The sequence below is a fragment of the Caloenas nicobarica genome, chromosome 1 (assembly GCF_036013445.1).
Source record: "Caloenas nicobarica isolate bCalNic1 chromosome 1, bCalNic1.hap1, whole genome shotgun sequence".
NCBI lineage: Eukaryota > Metazoa > Chordata > Aves > Columbiformes > Columbidae > Caloenas > Caloenas nicobarica.
This window is the reverse complement of record NC_088245.1, coordinates 183293764-183310975: the sequence shown is the minus strand read 5'-3', so window position 1 is coordinate 183310975 and position 17212 is coordinate 183293764. Positions and strand designations below refer to the sequence as shown.

Sequence of the window (17212 nt, the reverse complement as noted above, 5' to 3'; positions counted from 1 at the left end):
TATGTTTGCACTATCACCTGTTTTATGTTTAATCCAGTGGTTGGTGGATTCTGCTGTTTCCTAACAGATGCCAGAAGGTCCCAGTCTGAGGTCAGTGTAAGAAATTCCTTGCTTTTGCCAGACCTTTGGGGTTGGGATTGTCAGCTGCCTTCCAAAAAAAAAAATTGGGACACTGGTCTTGGTCTTTTCTTGGTGGTGTTAGGAAAAGATTGAGCAGTGTGAGCATGTCTCTGTGGAATGGATCCTGTGTGGTCCTCCTGGAGAAAAGCAAGATCAGAAAACTAGACAACACGGTTTGTCCTTCAGATTAGTATCTTCCTTCAATGCTACAGCCCAGCCCTGTACCCAGACTTTTTGCAGCTGAAGCCTGTGCTGAAAACTTGCCAGGCAACGGGGTTCTGCTCCTAATTCACGGTAACTGGAACAAAACACAGCTATCCTCGTCATTCATACAGACACGCAATCCTCAGAGACTGCAGGCCTACCACAGCGTGCAATGCTTCATCTTGATGCTGGTAGACAGAGTATAGGGTTGTCTGTTGGGACCGTTAACTTTGAAGCATCATTGTACTGGAGATGAGAAGGACTTGGAAGAGTGTGTGTTGGGCAGGTATTTTTAGCTACCTTTCCTTAAAATTGCTCTGCCTTCCTAATGTTCTATCATCACCGTGGTGAACTAACTCTGCCACTAGCCTGTCTGCTAACAGTCCTTATCTTGATAAGCTATTCCTCATTATTTCTGACTTTTTGTAGAATGACATCTTGGTGCCTCTCCTCCACTTTTAGCTGGAGGCACGAGTGACTGCTTAGAAAGGCTTCCAAGACTCCTCTCGAGTTGCTTGATCCTGCACCTCTTCACAGCTCCAGCTTCCATATTTTCACCAAGACAAGAGGAAACATTGACCTTTTTTTTCTGTAATACTAAAAATAATATGAGCAAACACCTGTGAATTGCAGCTGGCCCCTGTTAAAATAGGCGTCTATGTGAGGGAGGACATCTTGTTTCTTTTATGGATTTTTTGACCCATCTGTGACTTCTGAGACTGGACTTTACTGGTGGCTAGTTCTGAATGGTTCCTCCTTTTATGTAGGAATGAGGTGTCATAATCTTCAGATATTGTGTTGTTTAAGGACCTTCCAGGACAACTGAATGTCATGGGCATGCTGAACTTACCCATGATGTCCTCAACAGGTCTTACTCTTGAAAAATATGATCTATATTCAACTTACTGGAACCCCTTTTTACATTCCTTGTGCTTATCTGAACTGGGTTTTCCCAGCAGCTGTCACTGTAGTTAAAGAAGGGAAGGGTTAGAGATTTATTGCATCTATTGCATTTGGCTGCTGACCCAGTCTTTCACTGGGATGAAATAGTGCAGCTTGATGCTTCTGCCTTTCTTATAAAAGAAAAAAAAAATAAAGTAGGATGTATCTTCTTACAGAGTTTCTATTCCAACCTCTAGACTGTAATGTTGGCAGCACATTTCTGCATATCTCAGACCTTCTGTAGAGATGCAGCAAGGCAGCTTAGGCTCCACATTGTCAAACCAAAAGCAGTGGCCGTGTTGTGCCCCTCTTCTGCCTGTGCTGGGACAGGTGAGGATCCTTGCCCCTCAGAAGTACCCGCCACACTAAAGTTGTTCAACACTTTGTACTTTCACAGCAACATTTTGGGTTCGGAGTCTTTGCACCTTGGATGCTACTTTTGAGACAGACTCTAGAGCAGTGAGTACTTTCTTACATTTTCCCACAGATTAGGGAAAGAGGACATTTTCATCCATTAAAAATTAGCTTTCTTTGAGTAGAAAAAAGTCTGCCTTCTTACAAACCTTCTCTTTTTTTTTTTTTTAAATTTTTTTTCAACAGGAAACATGGGTTTGTACTAGTTTGCCAATATGATTATCAAAGAAATGATTTCACTTCCTAGTCTACTTTAGTGTCAGTTCAGGATAGTCCCAGGACTGTTTGCTGTTATTGATTACATTGAGATCCAGTGTAGGTACTTTGTCCGTAACAGCGATGGGTGAATACTCTCACTGCAATGGGTGGTAGAAGTCTGCGAGTGGGTAGGGACATGGAACTGGGTGGACTGGTTCCACTTCTCACCTATTTAGTTAAAGCAGTGCGCCCTGACTTTAAACACTAGTGTCCCGTGATGGAAAAACAAAAAAATCCAAACACGAACAAACAAACCGAAAAACAACAAAGTAACAGGTTAAAAAAAATGTTTTATTGCATTATCACGTAGCACACTCCATTGCACACAGCATGAATGTAATTTTGTCAATGATGGTTGTGCAGGTTAATATAATTTATTGAAGCTGCTTTATTAGACTGAAACTGAAATCTGTACAGGAGGCTCTTTTTTTTACCCTGAAATCTATTAGATGTTGCATCTTAGGGGAGCTGTAACAAGACTGACTCCCAGGAATAAATCATTTCCTTCCTATTTCAAGGAAAAGTTAAAAAGTTTAATTTTACTTACGATGATTAGTATAATTTAATATGAGTTCAGGAGATAAAAGAGGAGGTGTGAGATGGTGCTTCCTTAATTTGCCTTTATTAACTGTATCAACTGCAAATCTGTTGGCCTCAATGTACATTCAAAAGGGGAGACATTTTTCCGTACTTGTAGATTTATGTTAAAAAGAACAAATTTAAAATAGGGATGGTAATGATGGCACCTGAAAAAGTTACTCTGAGAAATGAGATACAATAAAAAAGGGCTTGGCATGTTCTTCTATTCCCAGACTTCAGTCTTTAACTGAATGAGAAGCTGGAGAACCCACCATCTTGCAAATTTGAATTAAAAAAAAATGTAAAAATGAGAACTGCCTGCTTTGTTATATATTGCTGCCTGGTATCTAAAAGTGATACAGTGTTAGAGTTATCACCCCTTAATGGTCAGTGACACAAACCCAATTCTATAAAAATGTTATAAATACTCACTTAAATGTATACTCATTTGCAGAGAAATAGAAACCTTTTCCACAGTGCCTGACACAGACTGAATATTCATTGTTACAGAATGGAAGGGATTTTACAAGTTAATGCCTTTAAAATAAGGAGATGACAATACATTTCTGACATCGTGTTTCAACCTGGACTCTTATTTTATAGTTTAGTTAATTCCCAATGCAGAAGCTGCGGTGCTGTGATGCGGAGGTTTGAGAATCCTGCACTGAGTACTGCCCAACTTAGTCATTTTGCCTGAGGCACTGAGCAAAACTTGTGTCTAGCTTTGATAGCAACAGTAATTACTTCTGTAGTAATGTGAAACATCTAATGGATGATGTAAAATAAGAATTGAAATGGCTTATTTATTAGACTATTGTGCTGTAGAGGGGAAAATTTTCCTTGTATGACTTTTCTAGCATTCGCACCATATTCACATCAGGGATTCTTCTCCTAGCATAGGAACCACTCAAAGTGTTACTTAGAGTGTGTTAGTTTGTGTTCCTTTTGTGGTTCCAGCACAAGTGTTCCTTTTATTTCCTAGGAAAATTTGAATTCTGTAGAATGGGGTGGACACCCTCCAGCTGGAGAGCTGTAGACTTAATAAATAGCACGTAAAAGAGTTGCCCAACTGCACCCTGGACCTTGTCCATCACAGACTCCAGAGGAATGTGACTGAAGGGAAGATGAAGACGCTGATTTGTGTTCTGTATCTGTAGTCTGTGGATGACTGGGGAAGCTGAAGGTGTAAGAAGGGGACTGAAAATTATAAACTATCAGGAATTACTTTTATGTTAGTACGCAGGATGGTCTGGAGACTTTTCTTTCAAAGTCATCACACAAAGGGTGGTGGAGCACTGGAACAGGCTCCCCAGGGAGGTGTCACGGCCCCAAGCCTGACAGTGTTCAAGAAGAGACTGGACAACACCCTCAGACACATGGTGTGAACTGTGGGGTTGTCCTGTGCAGGGCAGGAGTTGGACTCGATGATCCTTGTGGGTCCCTTCCAGCTCAGGACATTCCGTGATTCTGTGATTCTAAAGGATGGGTAGCACATGTGTTGAAAAATAAGAAGTAGAGAAACAGGGATATAAGCTATCTCAGTCTCAAGGCATCACTACCTGGACCTAGGGTCCTCTGACAGAAGTTTTCAGAGAAAAAAAGATCTTTACAATGAGATAATCATGGTATCACGTGGCACTCTTTCTCTTCCATGCTTGCCTAGTCCTAAATAGTAAAGCCAAGATCTAGAAACTCTGCACCTGCTAGTTTCTGAGGCAATTACTATGCTGTGTTCTTTTGTATGTACTTTTTTCCAAGTAAAAAATTAGAGAAGTTCTATTTATTTTCCATCAATTTATAAAAGGTGATTGTGGGTTTTAGTTTCTTTGACAAAACACTGAAAATGCATTATATTTTTTCAAAGTAAGTTTGTGAAAAGAACTTCCAGTTGTAAGGGGAAAGAAGCTCTAGAAAATGTGTGGGTTTTTTTCATCAAAAATCATTTTGGCTCATAAGCCATTCTTTCCTTATCTTGATGAAAAGAAAACGATCAGATCTCTAGATCAATAATGTTGAAACCAGCAACAGCAGTGATCATCCCGGATACATGTTGTTTTCTGATGTGCTTCAGACCTGAGCAGTTCCTCATGCTGTAAATATCAGCCTAACTTACATTCAGGCTTCAACCTCACATCAAGCAATGGCAAAAAAACCCCACAAAAACCAAAAAAACCAACCAAACAAAAAAATAAAAAAAAAATAGGGGCTGCTTAAATGCAGCAAGGCTTGGAAATAACATTTTTAAAGAATGCCAGCATGTCAAAACATTGAAGGAAAATATTGAAGTGTGCTTCCAGTTTGTCTGTTGCTGGATGCTTTTTCTATTGAATAATCACATCTTCTAGGGTCTAAAGCAGTGGTTTATTATAGGTAATGCATTGCTGTCATGCTACCAGGTGTAAAAAAAAAAAAAGAGATTGGAATTATCCGGAGGAAACCAAATCACTTTATTTCCAAGACAAATTAGATTGGTCTATCTTACCATTCTCTATAGATTTCATAAGCACATTACTCGTTGAAGTGGTATCAGGCATTTTATATATTATAGCAATTTGCATACGTTCATTAAGCTGTGCTTTGTAAAGCTTTCTGACAGGGGCATTTGATGAATCCTTTCATGAACTGCATTGTTTCTTTAAGCAGAGCAATCTGTTAAATCATGCCTTTGTCCTTCAGTTTGTCAGAATTAGTAAATGAAGCAGATGTTAATAACTGTGGGAGGGTTTGGGGGGTTTTCGGTGTTTGCAGAATATGGGATAACTGTGAAGGGCATAATGTGTTTGTAAAAGCAACAGCTGGTGTTATTAAAGATAGAGAGTGTACTACAAGTAAAAACTTTCCTCGGCATCTTTTACTAACTCTATGAGGTTTTTTGGAACTGTCAGATGGGGAACCACTTCTAAAATAAACACCACTGTTGTTATGCATAGCAAATCATGTGCTTATACTTAAATATAATTGTTCTTCTCTTTGGCTGCAAATGTTCTGTCACAGAGCTATCTCAGCCACGCAATAATTCATACTGTTTCTCTATAAATATGTCATAGGAAATTCTCAGGTCAACAATCCCTTGAGACGTGTCTTTAAGCAATATTGTTTCATGCATTACCACATTAGTAAAATCTTACACCCAGTTGGTGTTTTGAAGGCTGCCTTTACGACACAAGTTTTGTTGGACCTGACAGTTCAGCCCCTGGAATCTACTACACAGCATGAAGGTCACTTGGCTGAAGATGTCACAGCTAAGGAACAGCATGTATTTAGGTGGTCAGTGTGCTTCAGCTTACAGGTGGTAACTCCTGGTCAAGGTGTGGTAACATGAGTGCTTGTAGTCAACTGTAGAGACCTTGCAAATGAAAATAAAACATGCAGTGGTAAGAGATGGGGGAGATAAGTAAGAGGAAAAAACAAAGCAAGGGGCATGAATGTATATGGAAAAAGTGCTACAAGGCTAATTGATGGAGAACGAATTGCAGAAAAAACAGAGGACATTACTGCAGAAAATAAAGGGTAAACTTTGGCCATCCTCTGATCTTGCGGATTTTTATCAGTATTGCCTAGTAAATAGCTCCAGCTTCTATTAGAGGTGAGATTTGGCTGATTTTCACATTAACTTTAATGGCATTCTCAGTGTGATTTCTCTACACCTTATTGTCCAAATTTCTTTTTGGGAATTGAGTAGGAGGTGCAAAGGGCAGAGATCTGGTGTTACTTGTGCCTCTATGATGGAACCTGAGCATCTGAGCCTGGCTCGTCTGCAGTTGACATCAACAGCAGGCATGACAACGTAATGCATAGAATAAATAAAGCTGGAAGTTGTCATTTTTATAGAGATTGCCTGAAAATATGTAGAGAAGACCAGTGAGGGATTTCTGTAGTTGTTCTTGCCCATGAAGGTAGGCAGCAGCTACACATCAATGAACTGTTGCTTTTGTAAGAAGAATTGGCGGAATCCTTCATGCAGTTGCTGGATAAAAAATTCTGCTGCTTCTGTTTCTCAGAGCGAGCCTTATCTTTCTGTCTGATTATCTTTCAAAAAAAATGAGCAGTGAAATAATTATCCATGCTGATATTTACATTGTGTCTCTCTGCTTGAAAATTACTGGCTCACAGAAGGGAACAGAGGAAGTCTAGGACTCCTTTGGTGGGCCAAGCCTTTGGAGAAGGAAATGCCTGCTCTTCAGCTGGAGCACATAGGTGCTCCTGGCCAGGTGACCATTGATGCCTAGTGGGTATAGGCTATTCTATAACTGATTCGTCTGAACTCCGCTGGGATGATTTGGTTTGTCTACACTGGGAATCATGCAGTGGGTCTCAGTGGTGCAGCTGCAGGCAAAATCTCAGGCAAAATTGTGGGGAAAAGGAGGAGGTAAGGCTTCTTCTAATGAGGGATCTTAACTAGTTTTTTAAGAGCTGTGGCTGTCTAGCAGCACTGTGTGAAATAGTCTGTCCTGCTGCAGAATTCAAAGGTGCTAATGGTGCCACTGAAGTATCTAAATACAGCATCTACTCATAATGGTGAAGCTGATGTGGTCATCTCAGAAGTCTTTGTCCAGAACAAAGATTGGACCAAGTGCATTTGGACATATGAACAATTTTTTCCTCTTTGTTTTCCTACTTTGTGTCTTTCCTTGGTCTTCTGGGCCTGTTTCTTTCTCATAATGCATCCTCCTCCTCTTTTTTGCTTTCTTAAGCACATTAGACTTGTCAAACACATTATGCCTAGGGTCACGGACTCTAAGACTATTTGTGATTAGGTGTTATACGTATGCTTACAAAAAAGTACATGTAGAATTTTACACCTGTAGCAGAAATGCCACGTTCAGCATATTTAAACAAGAAAGAGGTAATGCACATAATGATATCCTTGATTTTTCATGTGGTTACCTTATTTATAGTGCTGTCTTGCTGCAAACTAAAGGCAGAATATTGCTTAAATATACATAGGGATGTTTATGGTTTCCTTATACATTTGTATTTTCTTCTATGCCACTGGCGGTTTTGCATATTCAATATGTTGGGTTTGTTCTTTCATGGCAGATAGTTGTAGCAAAATTGCTGTTTGAAAATTTCATGTGTTTTCAGAGTTTTCTACTAATTTGGAACTCATATGTAGAAGCTGCTTAAGAATCTACACAGTATGATACATATATATCTTGAATTTAATAGCCTATACATTATCATACCATTGTTTTGACCACCCACAACACATTTCATGTGATGCAGAGTGTTAGAAGGACTAGCTCATAAACTCATTTCCAAACAGTAATTTTGCACAATGTGTTTTATTTTGTTTGTTTGTTTGTTTGTTTTCTTTTGTATGCTTAAGCCATATGCTTTTAGTGACTTCTAAAAAAATACATTATCTTGTTTTCAGATCTTGGACTCTGAACTTGAAGCAATTCTTGGTTATACGCTTCTTGAAACTTGGAGAATATCTGGAATAAATAGGTATGTGTAATGGATACATTCATGTTTTGTGTTGGATAATTTGGAGTGTGTGTGAATTTTGTTGACAGTTTAATGCTGAACTTCTTACAGCTCTTGATAAATCTCAGGTGCCATGAAAGGGTCAGTATGGTGGATTTTGCTGGCTGAATTTTCAGTAGCACATATGGTATTTGTATGGCAGAAATTGGGAAGGGTATGATGCTCACAGTTTCTCAGAGAGAAATGTGTAGTCAAACTTACAAATTTAACTTCAGACTGAACAAAAAGTTAAGTCTCCATGAGCAAGTAAGAACTTTTGAAGGTAAAATCAGTGGATCATGAGAAGTAGTTCTACTCTTGATTGCCCCATACTTGGGGCTGTGCTTTAACTGGCTTTTCGTCTGTGTTTCCTTTGGTTTTCTTTGCAGCTGCTAAAGGTATTAAAGACACATATGTGACTAAATACTGGGAAAAAAATGGCCATAAAGATTGAAATCTTTGGTATGTTAAAGTTGCTGGAAATTTTCTCAAGTGTTTCAGTGAAGCTAGTATCTCACTTGGAACATTTACAGAAAATATTCAGACAGTTTCAGAAATACTTTCGTGCATATAACGAAGCAATTTTTAGGTGATTTCTTTTTCAAGAGTCTGGTCACACTTTATGATGCTTGAAACTAGCAATGGAGAAAGGGAAACAAGATTTAGAAGATTTTATTCTTTCTAAAGGGTTTATAGACCTAGGCAAACTTTTAAGTCTTAACTCTAAAGAGGAAAAGGTTTCTTGAACAGATGGATGTAACAATTGAACTTACCTTGATCTATATGAGAAACTTTGAAGAGATTTATAATGGAGGAGAGGTTGAATGCTTCTTATGAATAAAATCCATGACCAGTTTTTGGTGTAGAGGACCCCACTACAAAAACAGGTTTTCCCAGTAAGTTGCTTGTTCTGTAAAAATCAGAATGCAAAATACTTTCATAGCGTGCATCATCTGTAGGTCCAAAGATGTCTCGCAAAGGCTGGAGAAGAATGATTGTCTCAATTTTGTGGAGATCCATTTTATGGATCAGGTACCTGCCTGGATCACTTAATATATGATTGTCCTATTACTGGATTTCCTGGATGTTCAGACCCGAGTCCAAGCCAGTCAGAGGATCTTATGTCTAATGGTGCTTTCAGAGTGTGTGCAGAAGGTCTCAGTAGTGTTTCTGATTATTACATTTCCTTATTATTTTTCAAACCTATCGATGTGCCTTTACTTCTCTCCTTTTCATCTATTCCCTCTTTGTGGCACATTTCTTCAGTCTTATTCATTCTGCTTTGTTTTCTCCTTCGCTCCTTTATTTTGCTTTCCCATGTTTGTTTGGGGTTTTTGTTTGGTTGACTGGTTGTTTTTGTTGTCGTTGGTTTTGTTTGTTTCTTTGTTTCTTTGTTTCTCCCCCTCTCCTCTTTTTCCTCCTCTTTTCAATTCATATTCAGTCTCTGGAGATTAGCAGCAGTAGCATCTTACACAAGGAGGAGTATCAGAAAAAAAACCAACATAGCAGAATGAGTTTCCCTTTTACTGCCTCTCTAGAGAGCCTGCTGTAAAAGGCAACTTGCTGTCATTCCTGTAAATTTTCTTTTGCAGCCAGCTCTGCTGGGTGTCCCCTTCGTGCCCTGTGAACATCTGTGTTGCAGCTTATGTCTGAACCCAACTGGAGAACAAATGTGTGAACCTGCTTCTTATTTTGAGCAGGAAGCTGCTGCTATTAGTAGGGCACGTGGCCTCGATTCACCTGTGACTCCTAATCCCTGTCTGGGAGCGAACCAGCCGTCTGTCCTCTCCCTTCCCACCACCGGTGCCCTTGTCTGAGGGGCAGCACATTTCCCTGCTTTCCTCGAGACACTGCCCGATGCCTGTCGGTTGTCAGCATTCATTTTCTCCCTGAATTTTTCCCAAGACGACATGCAGAAAGGAAGAAAGCAGTAAGCGCTGTAGGACTTTTATGGCATATCTTACTCTCTGTTGCTCCTGGAAAATTATCCATGCGTGCACACAGTCATGCAGGCACCACCCAGTAGCAATACCCTTCTGCATAAGGAAGAAATCTTCAAATTCTGAAGTATTCAGGCTCAAGGGATGCTGGAGCAGAAGAGGAAGCCCCACTCCCCAGACTGTGCACTGGATTCCAGGAAAAGGTGACAATGTTTTTATGGCGGTTTTAGATACAGCACAAGACAGCTCATTGAGCATAAACCATGAACTTAACTCCAAACAGACTTGCTTTAAGCAACTTTTTTTACTTTAGAAGAGGAAAAAAAAGGTAAAGAAAAAGAAGCATCAGCACTGCCCTGTTTGCAGGAGCACTATCCCACTTGAGCGTGCTAAGAAATGTTGGAAAAGCATAGGTGATGAACTGCAATCTTTGTGGCATATGTGTGCCTCTGAGAGAAAAACAAAATCTGTTGTGTTAAGTTGGCTTTGGCTTATACTCGAAGGGTTGTCGTGATGAGCCTGGAAGGTGCGGAAACTTTTGCGAAGGATCAGGTGCGACGACAGAGAACGACTGTAACTCTGAGGGGAGGAAGCTGCAGGATTTGAGGTCAGTCTAAATTGGCAGCCGTCAGCTGGGAAAGGAGCGCAGCCAATTTAGCAAGACTGTGCACCAATTAAAAAACTTCCCTCAGCTGTTTGGGTTGGAAGGACTCCAAAACAGCAAATCTTTTTGACTGACATTAGCTGAAATGGCTACTGGGCAACCTTGTTTTCCTTCCTCTTTCGTAAATGATATCTGAGTTTCAGAGCTTTCCAAGCCAGGTTTGAAAAAGTTGCCCCTTTCTTTCCAAAACTAACCACCAAGGTAGTCCCAATGCACTGCAGATGTCTCTGCATGTGAATCCTCTACAGGCAAGGGTCTCCCGCATTTGTTCATGTGTGCACTTGTTACGGAGGGAAGGGTTGGTCTGGCTGATTGCAATACTGGGAGCGGTAACAGCAAAATTTCTAAACAAAAAAATCTGGTCCTCTTTAAATGTTGGCGGATAGATATCTGTCTTCCATCTGTGGCAGCCTGTGCCAAACCGCAGAAGAACTGCAAAGTTTGTGTTCTGAAACCTTGGAGAAGTAACTGGCACACTCCAACTTATTTTTTTTAAAACTACACACAAATCTGAAACATTAAACACGGAAAGTAACGGTGAATTGTGACAACCAGGCACACGCTGTGAAGTTCTGCTGGAAGGGTTGTGCGTTCTCCACCCAAACAGCAAACCTCCTGTGCAGGGCACGGAGTCCTTTGGTGCTGCTGTACGGGCAATTTTGTGGATTAATAGCTGGTGGTCACCCACAAGGCAGGCAGTCCCCTGATTGTCCCTGCATCTGGGTCACCCGAGGTGTTGCATGGCCTGATGTAGCAGGGAGGACGGTGTCTGGTAGTCTTGCAGGTGTGTATGGCTAACAAGACCCCCTTGGAGGTGCAGGGTGGCTGTTTTCCTCCCCTTACAACCACAAAGTTTGTAGGCCGCTGCAGACAGTGCTGGGTTTGGATGGCTGTTTCCTCAAACAGCTCCTTGCTGGAGCACTTGAGCAAGGGAGCTCCGTTCAAAGGAGGAGAGAACACGGATGAAACAGCGGTCTCTAACCACTGTGTTCTCTCCTCGGGGCCATGGCCTGCAGGGAAGGCAGTCAGAGTAGCCTTAAGGCTGCTCCAGCAAAAAGCTGGAGTTGTAACAGCCCTCAGCCAGCCCTGAGCCAGGACTTGCATATAGATGCTTTGTCTGTTCGTGTTTTCACCTAGAGCTTCACCCAAAAAGGACTGTTGCTCTTGATGAGCTTTGGAGCAACCCCATGGAGCAGCTGGGAAACAAAACAGGACTATGCACCAGCCGCTATTGACTGGACAGTAGCAATTTGGTTTGGTTAGAAGTGTCAGCTTTGAGCAGTTCCCTGTTCATTTTTAACTTGCTTCCCCATCTAGGCACTGCATCGTATTTAGTAATGTGCATCTCTGCTATATTGTCCCTTCTATTTATCAAAGTTATGCAAAGAAATTATGTGTTAAAACCTTTCCAATTTCTGAATTGGCTAGCCATTGCCACCGTTTGTCTCCCTTTGTCTCCATTTGTCCCACTTTGCAGTGCTAGAAAATGTGTGTTTGCAACAGCTGATTACAAGAGTGCCACTTTGGTACCTGGGAACCAACATCTTCTGATTCATGTGAACAGTCATGGCTGAATCACGCTGCTGAACGTGCTGTATGTTAGCAAGTAACACAGGGCGTGGTTAATTAAGGATGTCAATACTGTGTACAGTACAAAAAAGATATTAGGCTGCTAGAGAGTGTCCAGAAGAGGGCTACGAAGTTGGTGAAGGGTTTGGAGAGGAAGCCGTATGAGGAGAGGCTAAAGTCACTTGGTTTGTTTGGCTTGGAGAAGAGGAGACTGAGGGGAGACCTCATGGTGGCTACAGCTTCCTCACAAGGGGAGGAGGAGGAGCAGGCACTGATCTCTTCTCTTTAGTGACCAGTGACAGAACCCGAGGGAATGGCAGGAAGATGTGCCAGGGGAGGTTTAGGTTGGACATCAGGAAAAGGTTCTTCCCCCAGAGGTTGGTGGAGCACGGGAACAGGCTCCCCAGGGAGGTGTCACTGCCCCAAGCCTGACAGTGTTCAAGAAGAGACCGGACAACACCCTCAGACACATGGTGTGAGCTGTGGGGTTGTCCTGTGCAGGGACAGGAGCTGGACTCCATGATCCTTGTGGATCCCTTCCAACTCGGGACATTCTATGATTCTATGATTCTGTGTTACACAACTGTCAGACTTTAAAATTAAAGCACTAATAAGGAGCTTTGAAATAGTCTTGTTTAAGATTGGTTACTATTCATAAGACCAGTAATTCTGAACACAGATTTAATTCCAAATGCAAGAAAATTAAGGAAAATGAGGGCAGTCTTTCTGTTTAAATGGCTTGATGACTTTGAGTATTTGATAAAGTGAAAGTCACTTCATGATGTGTGTTTTGCCCACCTTACAGTACTCTCCTAGCTGGCTGTCATCTCTAAGAATCATTTCTTTAGACCTCCTGAACCTCCATTGCAGAGTTGCTGCCTGTCACTGCATGCCACGCATGAATGGAGTGAAGATGGTAAATGTCCAAGTAGTTTTCTTAATGTGAACACTCAAGAAACCAATGCCAATAGTGAAGAAGTGTATATGAACTGCTGTTGATTCTATTCTGCTTTTTTTACCATGTTTGCTTGAGGAAGATGTTTGAGGAGAGGCAGGTGCACACTCGTGTGTGGTGTTTTCTGTATAGATACTAATGACTCCCGCTGCTTCCCAGCCCTGTGCATCCCGGAGATGTGCTATTTGCTGCACAGTGCTTGGGTCTGTAGTCCTACACGTACATAAAGTGTGTGGTAGCCAAATGGAGCAACACGGGAACCAAGTATCATTATTTTGTCAAGACAAGATACTCAGCACAGAGTATCATAAATTGATCCCAGGAGAACAGACCCAGAATATAAACTGTAGTGCTTTGAATATATATGCCTGTTATAATTGTATTAAACGCTTTGCAGCAATTTGTATTGTGTTATAGCTGACAAAGTATTTTACCTCCTAGTAACTAACTAATGTAAATAGTGTTGATATTTTTCTTTTTCATATTTATAATTACATTAATTGCTTTGCGTATTAATAACAAACAGTTAAGTGTCAGAGCCCAGGCTGTAGCTGCCAGTAATCCACAAGCGATTTGCTTGCATATTCAAAAGACGAAACTGAAGAGTAATTGCCATTTTTTGCAAGTGCATATCTTCACAGCTTAAATTTTACATAGGGGAGCCCACTGTGTTACCTAAATATTGTCATGTTCAATATCAAATCTGGTGCTAATAGAATGTCTTTTGGAAATGAAGAGAAACTTTGTGCTAAGAGATCAGAAGACATCAGATGAAAAATAAATGAATAGCTCACATTAGCTAGGAATTGTGACTTATTTCCAAATAAATCTAAGCTTCGAAAAAGATGCTGCCTACCTTTGAAAACAGCCTTTATTACAAGCCAGAGCAGGAAGATCCACATGTAGTGCAATTCTTGTTTTTGTAATGTAATTTAATTGGGCTAACAGAGCGTCAGAAAGAAGCATTTAAGGATAGACTATATTGTTTGAACAGAAGCTATTTTTTTGCAAAGTTTCCAGAGAAGTAATCTTTCTGCGTTGGTATTTTTTGGACTTTAGCATTTTTATTCTTAGTAACAAAGCAAATTGAGATTTCAGCATAAATCTCAATATTTTTGTTTTCTCGGTAATTGTGATCCTTTATTTGTGTCAAACTCCTTGCTAGAGGCCAGAATTTAATAGAGGTGATGGTTTTGAAAGTTTGCACACTGCTGGTATTTGTGAGGGCTGCAGTGTGAAGAGCCAGTTCTGACTTAATATTGCAGATGTACGGTGAACTATCCAGGGAAGAGCAAAGGTTGATTAAATTCACAAAATAAGGTGATTCGTAGTTTTCTAAATATGTCACTCAACCTAAAATTAACTCAATGATTTACCAGTCACACGCATGCTAATGAATCCTGACAATCTCAATCGACCTGCTGCGATGAACTTCACTGTCAGCTAATATTATTTCCTCTGTATTTTCCTTAAAAGGAAAGATTGATTGTAGCATTTATCACATGCAAAACAAAAGTGCTCAGGGATTTTATTATTTTTTTAATACCTGCAATTCCAGGGCACTAGTAAATTAATTACATTTAATTAGTAAGGCTATAAAAGAGGTGATTCTTTTTGTGAGAGTCTCTCCTAAAGTTTAATCCTCCAGAGATTTCACATGTGATAGTGATGAAAGTCACTGCTTCTAAGTCATCATCAATCATATTATATAAGAAATACGGTGAGGTTATCTTTTAATACAATATTATAAAGACATTAAGATAATAAGTAAATAGGATTTATTATTATTTCTAAAGTTAGAACCACCTTGGAATGGCATTTTTTAGCTGTGTGTTACCAGTAGCTGTAAGAAATATGTAAGACATTTTTAAATTAGCCAAAATCTTAAATGGTTTTGTCTAAATTCCTGCTAAAAACAGAAATATGTTACTTTAAAAAAATATGGTTATCCTGCATTTGTACTTGAGTTATGGGTAAGTCTCCAAAAGGCTGCCCTGGATTATGAAATGGTATCTTCCCTTTACAAGATTTTTCCCCCAAAACTTTACAGAATCCTGGATGAAAATCAACATCAATCCATACAACAGGCATTACTGTAGCATTGACATATGAAGGGAACAACAGCTGAAGAGATTTCTGGCCTACGGTTGCTTCTGTCAGGAAAATGGAGCTGGAGAAGGATATATATATGTAATATTTAAAGCTGCTGGGCAACGGCAGGCTGTTTGCAGACATCTGCATGTTCAGCCTTTTTGGCTGGAATGGTTAAGTGGCTAATTAAGTGGACAAGTCAGGTCTCAGCGTGCCCTCAGGGAGAAGACTGCTGTGCCTCAGCTTCCCATGAAAGTTTTGGCTGAGACAGGTTTGAAGCTGCAGCAATCTCATTGTGAGATGTGGTGCTGGGTATGAGATGAGCTTGCTAGAACCCATTTTACTGGATTTTACTCAGTGGCTGCCACCCACAGAGAAACATAAAAAGTTTAAAAAACCCTGCAATTTTGAAAGCTGAAATTAAGTCATCACATTCAATTGAATTTCTTCCCGGGTTGCTCCAAATTGTTACTGAATTAGTTTGGTTGTTTGATTTTTCTATGGGCTGTTTTAATCATTTCCATGATTTTCTTACTTGATTCATTCAGTGACATCAACTGTAGTGACCAAACAGTTGTTTCCGTGGTGACAAATTGCAGCGTTACAAGCATCCTTGAATGAATCAGGTAAGAGAAACAGATCAATTAAAACCAGAAAAAGTTTGCTTGCAAAAATAGACCAGAAATATTTGGTAAAAGTTTGCAGGAGAATGGCTTGGAAATCTAAAAAATATTTTAATGTATCTGAGTCTTCTGTACAGCCAAAGATGCCAGCACAGCCAGTTTCATAGTGAAGCACAAAGGGATCTCTCCACATCTGGTAACAGCAACCAGCTGGAGAACACTTAAGATAGACAAGTAACTCCATAATGAGAGGGAATGAATTTGACTGCAAGAAAAAAAATTAAGCTTCTTGCTCATCCTCTAACCTATGACAACTTGCATCACAGCTTATTGTGATTAATGTCTGTTTTCTTAATAATTTGCATCTTAAAAGGATGTTGAGTACTTCCGTTATATCACAGATCCAGTTTGGATTCCATACTGGTGTGAACCAGGAGCTTGACCAGTGAAGATGATGGAATTGCACTGGGCTTATGTAGATGCAGGTGAAATCTGACTTGTGTTCAGTATATGTAGCAAGGAACACAGGTCCAAATTTAGGAGGCCCCAGATGATACTGTTGTATGGTATACTGTATCATCATGGATTTAAATACTGTTGGGGTTACATGCTGATAATGCCAAAAAGACCCTCGATGTGTACAGTGACAATAAGAATTAATTCCACTCCCGTCATGACAAGTCTCAGTGGAAATATTATGCCTTGCCTGGGCTCAGACATTATTTCCAATAAGTATGGAAATAACGGCTCACCGTGCTGCAAAGAGTTAGGAGATCTCAAGGGAAATCTCATCAGATTATGTGATAGGTTTGAAATTAATCCATGTCCCCACTGTATTTACACAATATACAATTGTCTTTCTGATGGCTTGTAAGGAAAGGTAAATGCTACCATCCCAAATCAGCAAGAAGACTTGCTGCAATACATTCTTTTGGTAGAGACTACATTTCTTTCTGAGTTGATACAGGCAACTCAGAAAATTACGCTATAACTTTCTTACGCCGCAGACATATTGTTGTCTGGTTTGTAACCTCATTATGCCACATCATCATCTTTCTTGCAGTTCTCCTTGCCTCCAGTTCAGCAGACATTAATTTTTACATTATTCTTTTGAAAATCTGAAAGGGAAAAAAAATGTTGAGAACTTCTTGCTTCTAGTGTGGATATGACCCAGCTATAGATCCATCCATCCATCCACCTGTCATTCCTAGATTGCTCTTTGGTGAAGGCTTCTCTACGGCACTGTTCTCGCCTTTTTGCAGGCTGGTTTGGGATTGTGCCAGGCTTTGCCAGCCCAGATGTGCAGAACTGTATCACATTAGGCCAGAAACTGTCTTCTCACTGTCTTTCCCAGAGGAGCAAGGAACTATCATCCATGGAAGAA

The 17212-nt window shown here is 40.3% G+C and overlaps 1 protein-coding gene across 2 annotated transcripts in view; it reads left to right on the top strand.

The window, feature by feature from the left end:
* ENOX1 (ecto-NOX disulfide-thiol exchanger 1) overlaps positions 1-17212 on the top strand; it is a 365314-nt gene that overhangs the window by 69016 nt on the left and 279086 nt on the right. For both annotated transcript variants that reach the window (XM_065637556.1, XM_065637549.1), the window contains exon 2: positions 7895-7968. The gene's annotated coding sequence lies outside the window, so the exon portion shown is untranslated. The remainder of the gene's footprint in view (positions 1-7894; positions 7969-17212) is intronic.